Below are 6,000 nucleotides of genomic sequence, written 5' to 3' on the forward strand. Positions count from 1 at the left end.
TGGCCTCTGCCCCTGGAGTAGCTGGGATTACAGGGTATAGGTGTGTACAATCACACCTGGCTTCTTTGGACTTTTCTAATTGAAACTCTGAAGTCATTTTGCATAAGAATTTAACGTATGCTGGGAGTGGTGGCATACCCCTATAATCTTTCTCTCAGGGAGGTGGAGGCAAGGAATCAGGTATGCAAGGTCAGCCTGGGCTACATAGTAAAAAAGACAAAAAAAGCCTTAATTGCTTAGAGCAGTATTAACAATGAAGATTTCAAGATCTCTACTCCAATAATGCTGATTCGTTAGACATGGAATTCACCTACCTTTTTGGGCTGGAGGTATGGCTGAAGTGGTACAGTAGCTATCTAGCAAGTGCAAGGCCCTGAGTTCAAATCTCAGGATCACAAAAAATCAAACAAGTCCAGTACCAGTGGTTCATGCCTATAATCTAGCTATTCAGGGGGCTGAGATAGGAAGGATTGAGATTCAAGGCTAGACCAGGCAAATAGTTTGTGAGGCCCCCATCTTCAAAATGACCAGAGAAAAATGGACTGGAGATGTGGCTCAAGCAGTAAAGTGATAAACCCAGAGTTCAAACCCCAGTCCTACCAAAAAGCACAACAAAACAAACACACACATACACAACACAAATGGCTTGAAATTCAGAGCTAGAAGGAATTTTATTCGATTATTAGTTCAATCATCTTGTTTTTCAAATGAGACTAAAACCTAGAATTACAGTAACATGAGTTCTAGGGTTGCCAAATCTTGCTATAAGGACCATTGGCAAAGATTTCTCCAATCCCAGAGAAATAGAAACTATTGCCAACCATTCTTTCTTGAGAGGAACTATCCTTTATGTTGTAAATACAGTGTATTTCTCTTTGTATGTATGTGCGTGTTAAAATGTTCTCCTACTTTTCTAAAATTTTTTCCCTGCAGAGCTGTGCCTTGTACTAGGCAACCACTCTACCTTTGAGCTACATCCCCAGCCCTCCCCCACCTTTTATACATTTTTTTTCCTGGAAGTACTTGGAATTGAACCCAGGGCTTCATGCTTGCTAGGCAAGTGCTCTATCACTGAGCTACATCCCCAGCCCTTTTTTTTTTTTATTTTGAGACAGAGTCTTGCTCAGCTGCCCAAGCTGGCCTTGAATATGTGATCCTCCTTCCTCAGCATCCAAGTAGGTGGAATTACAGGTGTTTGCCACCATGCCTGACTCCTCTCCTGATTTTTTCTTTTCTTTTTTCTTTAATCTTCTCTTCTCTTTTCTTTTTTTGTAGGACCAATGTTTGAACTCAGGGCTTCATGCTTCCAAAGCAGGCACTATACATGAACACATTATATTTTCATTCTCCCTCCCTCCTCTCCTCTTTTTCAGTGTTTGTTGAGTTTTGTTATACTGTCTTCCTATGTATGGAACATACTTCGATCCTCTTCACTTATCAGTGTCCTTTCCCCTCCACCTCTCCCTCTCATTGATTCCCCCAGACAGTCCCCAACTACATTCATGTCCCATTATCCTCATAAGCATCGTCATCATTTTAGATCTAGGTTCCCAAATGAATAAGAACAAGTGAAATTTGGCCACTTGAACTTGACTTATCTCATTCAGCATGATGACCTCCAGTTCTATCCATTTTCCTGCAAATGACAATTCCAGGGCGGGAGTACTAGAGCTTGAACTCAGAGCCTACACTTTGAGCCACTCCACCAGCCCTTTTTTGTGATAGGTTTTTTTCGAGATAGGATCTCATGAACTGTTTGCCTGGGCTGGCTTCAAACTTCGATCCTCCTGATCTCTGCCCCTGAGTAGCTAGGATTATAGCTGTGAGCCATTGGCACCCAGAACAAATGACATAATTTTATTTCTACTTAGGACCCAGTAATATTCCATGGTATGGAAAGATAGATAGATAGATATATGATAGATAATCTCAGTTGTTGGGTACTTTAGCTATTTCCATCATTTGGCTATTGTAAGGAGAGCTACAATATGCATATATCTCTCTGGTATACTGATTTACACTCCTTCAGATTTATGCACAAGAGCGATATGGCAGGATCATAAGGTAAGTCTATTTTGAGTTTGTGAGGAAACTCCATACTGATTTCCATAGTGGTTGCACTAATTTATATTCCTAACAACAGTGTATGAAGGTCATCCTCCCACCCCCGAATCCTCGCCAGCATTTGTTGTTGTTTGTATTCTTGATGATTGCTAATTTGACTGGGATGAGGTAGAATGTTAGTGTACCTTCAGTTTGCATTTCCTTTTTTTTTTTCTTTTGCTTGAACTCAGAACCTACACCTTGAGCCACTCCACCAGCCCTTTTTTTTGTGATATTTTTTTTTTCAAGATAGGGTCATGTGAACTATTTGCCCAGGCTGACTTTGAATCCCCGTCCTCCTGCTCTCTGCCTCCAGAGTAGCTAGGATTATAGACATGAGCCACTGGTGCCCAGCTGCTTTTTCTTTATGGCTAAGATTGTTGATCATCTCTTCATGTATTTGTTGGCCATTGTATTTCTTCTGAGAACTGTCTGTTCAATTCATCTGCCCATTTATTAATTAGATTATTCTTTGCTATTCATTTTTTGAGCTCTTTATATATTCTAGATATTAATCCCTTATCTATTGAATAGCTGGTGATTTTTCCCATTCTGAGGGTTGTCTCTTGATTCTGGTAACTGTTTTTTTTAATGTGCAGAAACTTTTTAATTTGATGCAGTCCCATTTGTCAGTTATTGCTCTTATTTCCAGGGCAATAGGAGTCCTATTCAGAAAATAATTACCTATGCCTATATCTTCCAGTGTTTCCTCAGGTTTTTTTTGTTTTTTTGGTAGTAGTTACAATGTTTAAGGTCTTACATAAAGGTCTTTGATCCCTTTGCAGTTCATTTTTGCACAGGGGCTAAAAGTAATTTTTTTAGATTTCATGTTTTCTTGATAGAAAAAATATTTGATTCCTGCCCCACCAGTTTTTCTTCTAATCTATGTAGTTTCCAAAATCTAAACATCTAGAATCTTTAGTAATGAACAAAGCAGGAGTTTAGCCTGTTTAAAAAAATAACCAAAGAACAGAAACAGTTTAGGAAAGGGAAAAAAATCCAATAAAGAAGACAAAAAGTCTATCCTCACTAATAAAGAAATCCAAATTAAAACAGCAGGTTATTTTTGTCAGGAGTGCAAGAAAATGATATACTTGCAGTTTGACGTGGCAATGTGTTTTTAATTATTAAATTGCATATGTACTTTGGCCCAGGAATCCTATTTCCTGGAATTTATTGTAGGAAATAATCATAGTTATGCATTAAAGATTTATGTTAAAAATGTTCATATAGCCAGGTATGATGGCATAGGCCTATAATCCTGGCACCCCAGAGGCTGAGACAAGAGGATCAAGAGTTCAAGCCTGTCTGAATTCTATGTGTTGGAGCACATAGTGAGTTCCAAGCCAGCCTGGACTACAGAGTGAAACTCCAATTAAAAAAAAAATGATGTTCATAGGATCTTCTTTACAATTTCAAAACAATGGATATAGCTTAAAAATCAAACAAAAAAGGATTAATTAAATGTATGATAGTCATTTTAATATCACTTTGTAGAATAATTTTTTGGTAGTACTGAGGTTTGAACTCAGGGCCTCATGCTTAGTAGGCAGATGCTCTGCCACTTGAACCATTCTACCAGCCATATTTTGTGAGAAGTTTTTTCAAGATAGGGTCTCTCAAACTACGCCTCGGGCTGGCTTTGAACTGCAACCCTCCTGATCTCTGCCTCTGGAGTAGCTAGGATTACAGGCGTGAGCCACCAGGGCCCAGTTTAGAAGAATTTTTAAAGTCAGAAAAATGCAATAATATGGTTAAATGACAAACGCAGACTTCAAGATCAAATACATGCATACAATGATCCTAGTTTTGCAAAAGTAGTATTAAAAGTAATTTAAATTTGTCCCTTTTCTATATTTTATAATTTTCTATAATTTTAAGTGGGGGCTGGCTGGGGGCTTGGAGATGGAGAAATTCCAATTTGAACTGAGAAATCACCATTTTGTAGCTATGTAAACTGAAGCATGTTACTATAGTTGCTTTGGACTCTAGAGGTCTCAGCAGAGACAGGTTGGAGAATTATTAGTGGAGTTTACATGCGTTTCAGTTATTTTCAGATTTTTTAAGTTATGAACTGTTATAATAAAACTGTGATCTTATTTTGAAAGATAAATACAAATATATTAATTGAAAGTAGTAATGGAAGAATTAAGTGGGAGAGTTAGTAGAACATCTAGCACTAGTAATATACATAGTCCCAAACTCAGTTAACTACAGTTGCCCCTGGGAAGTGGGATTGGATTTTTAACTCTACAGTTTTCCATATTATTTGAAGGCTTTGTGGTTTTTCTTTTTTGTGTGTGTTTTTTTAAACAAATATTACTTTCGTAATAATTTTTAAACATTGCAACATACCCTTAGCCTACACCCTGTCTACTTTTTGCACAATTTTCTTTTTCTTTATACCTCTTCTTACCCTCTGGCTCATTCATTCATTGCATGAGAATCTTTCCCAAATGCAGTGTAAGAGCCTTTGTTTAATTCACTATGCATTCCCACTGCCTAGCCTGGTAATTGGCTTTTAATAAGTTCTCAATAATATTTGTTAAATTAATGGACTTTACTTTAAAAAAAAAACACTTTTTCAGTGTCTTCACATGGTTATTGCTCAACTAACATTTGCAAATGGATGATTTACCCAAAGTTATACAGCTAGTTAATATCCAAATTCAGAACCTCTAATTCTCCCATCCCAAAGAAGGTTTTTTTGTTTTTGTTTGTTTTGCTGTTTCTGGAAATCAAAGGGCCACAAATCAAGGGCTGTGTGAATGTTAGGCAAGTGCTCTACAACTGATCTATACCTGTAGTCAATCAGAGAGGGGTTTTTTTGGACCACACTGCCTCCCTAAAAGAAATTTGTTTAGGCTTTTTATCAAGTCATTGACAGTTGTAGTTATTTTATAAAAATTTGTCTATAACTCCACCAGTATTCTATCATTTTCTAACAGAACACTGCTGGTGTTAACAATAAAAACTCCCTTTGTTCCTTTGTGGGTTCTTGTTTTGGTTTGGTTTGGTTTTGGCAGTACTGGAGTTTGAACTCAGGGCCTCACGCTTGCTAGGTAGGCACTCTATCACTTGAACCACTCCACCAGCCCTTTTTTGTGTTGTGCATTTTTCAGATAGGGGTCTTTCAAGCTATTTGCTTAGGGTGACCTTGAACTGTGATCCTCCTGATCACTGCCTCCAGAGTAGCTAGGATTACAGGTGTGAGCCACCGATACCAGCACCCTTTCTCTCTTTGTCCTAGAATTGTTCTGTCTGATTATATATCATGGGAAATTGTTGACTGCATATTTATTGCACAAATATCCCTCCTGTTCCCTCCCCTGCCCTCATCCCTGCCCAAATGCAACTTAGTTTCTCATATAAGTTCTCAAGGTGATTTATACAGTGTTTCTCATACAGAAAATTTTATTGCAAGGTTAAAATTCTCAGTTAGCCTTCCCAAGTGTGAAGAATCCAATCTTCCTGAATTTTGCTTGTTACACTTATTTTGGCACAATATGGAAAGCATCTTGTTTTTATCACTTCAGATTTCAACTGTAGCAGTTTTGCTACAGTTAAGTATTTGGAATGAGGTGCTAATGAGGTCCAGGTTTTGTTTCCCATAGAGACTTTCCATGAAAGGGAAATTTTAAATATTTCTGTGTATTTTCTTGGGACATTGGGAGGACAGTATGAATCACTAAACACTCTGTTTACACTGACTAATCTGGAATCCTAGTGAAGATACGTGTACCCCTTTTCATCTTTTCTTCAGAAGTTTCTGCTATGTACCCAGCCTGCCCAAGAGTAATTGTTTCTAAATGTGAAGTAAGAGCTGGGCATGGTGGTCCACATCTATAATCCCATCACTTAGGAGGCTGAGGCAGAGGATCTCTGTTTGGAGGCTAG

At 38.0% G+C, this 6,000-nt stretch overlaps 1 non-coding gene across 1 annotated transcript; it reads right to left on the minus strand.

Moving 5' to 3' along the window:
- Positions 1–3,610: 3,610 nt before the first annotated feature.
- Positions 3,611–3,683, minus strand: Trnas-acu (transfer RNA serine (anticodon ACU)). The gene has a single exon. It is a non-coding gene; the product is annotated as a tRNA-Ser (tRNA).
- Positions 3,684–6,000: the final 2,317 nt, after the last annotated feature.

The sequence above is a fragment of the Castor canadensis genome, chromosome 12 (assembly GCF_047511655.1).
Source record: "Castor canadensis chromosome 12, mCasCan1.hap1v2, whole genome shotgun sequence".
Taxonomy (NCBI): domain Eukaryota; kingdom Metazoa; phylum Chordata; class Mammalia; order Rodentia; family Castoridae; genus Castor; species Castor canadensis.